The sequence below is a fragment of the Morone saxatilis genome, unplaced genomic scaffold (assembly GCF_004916995.1).
Source record: "Morone saxatilis isolate NCDOM2014 unplaced genomic scaffold, NCSU_SB_2.0 Contig10, whole genome shotgun sequence".
Lineage (NCBI taxonomy): Eukaryota > Metazoa > Chordata > Actinopteri > Moronidae > Morone > Morone saxatilis.
Window position 1 is genome coordinate 9,329,473 of NW_023339652.1, and position 1,317 is coordinate 9,330,789.

At 35.9% G+C, this 1,317-nt stretch overlaps 1 protein-coding gene across 1 annotated transcript in view; it reads left to right on the forward strand.

The window, feature by feature from the left end:
* Window positions 1–1,317, forward strand: part of LOC118337106 (ELKS/Rab6-interacting/CAST family member 1-like) — a gene marked incomplete at its 5' end in the record, with an annotated part of 101,901 nt that overhangs the window by 97,740 nt on the left and 2,844 nt on the right.

The window sequence follows — 1,317 nt, forward strand, 5'->3', positions numbered from 1 at the left end:
AAATTATCCCTCATTTATTCCTTTGTTCAAACGTTATATGCAGACTGTGATGTAACTTAATATCATGCCGGTATTTCTTGCATTTTGTATATTCATTCATGACAGTATTAGCGCTGTGTTTGACCCATTTAGTCTTGATTTTGAAATGCCTTTTCAAGTGTTTTTCTGCGGTGTAGGTCAAGGCCGTGTGAGTCAGAGAGCAGAAGACAGCAGACACATACTAAACCATTTATCTCCTCTCAGTCATCTTACAACCTTATCTTTACTGCCGTGTTTTTCTGGGGGATTGCAACTAAAATGTTAAGCAATTAAATTGAATTACCTGCAAACACACATAAAGGGACATGTAGGAAATATGGATTGTTTGTGTATGCTTAATACAAAAATAACGGTATTGGCCAGACATATTATTGTGTACATATTGATTACTTTTTGTTTTAATGTTTAGTTATAATCATTATAAAATTACCATATTGATATTCCCAGTGTATAAATATTGATAACCATTTAAAGGGAGATCCCTCAGTTTAGTATTGGATATAAAGTTTAGTAAAGGATGTAAAGCATTTTAAGTGGCAGATTTTGAAAAAAGAATGATCAAAATTGATGCAGCAGATCCGTAATATCCCGACTTTTATTTCCTAGTATGGGCCAAGCTCCAAAACACATCCTAGATTTCCCAAAATGCAACTTGCTAATGTCTTTCATTAGTCCCCATCTGCTTGGTAAATGTCTAATCTGTAATCTCCAATCCTAAATTCTGAATCCAAATTGAAACAAACAATACAGTAATGTGTGAAAACTGACCTAAACTTACTTTATGTTCAGGACATTATATAAAATAAATAGTTTCACACTCTCCAATATACAACAACGTGATATACGAATAAGGGATGTGATTTATTGGGCAGATTTCATTTATCATTAACAGGATTATAACCTACTGCAGTTTTACACATGAATAAAGCCACTGTAATATAAAATGCTACGGAGGTTTGCTGGCTAAGAGATGAGAGCAGAGGGAAGAGGTTAAGGCTTAACGAGGAAATATTTTGCCAATATCTGACCCAGGCCTCAGACACACACACACACGCACACACACAGCAACATAAATGTGGGCTTGTGTTACATGACTGTTTGAGCGGCGCTCTTATTGATACAGATGTATTGGTCATTAAGTCAGTTAGGTTTGACGTCTCAGCTCGGCTGCAGCCAAAGAAAATAACATCAGCGCTCTCTCACAGAAATGTTCCACTCTATATGGGCAGAAAGAACTACATTGTGGTGTTTTCAGATTACAGTCTGATATGCGTGTAC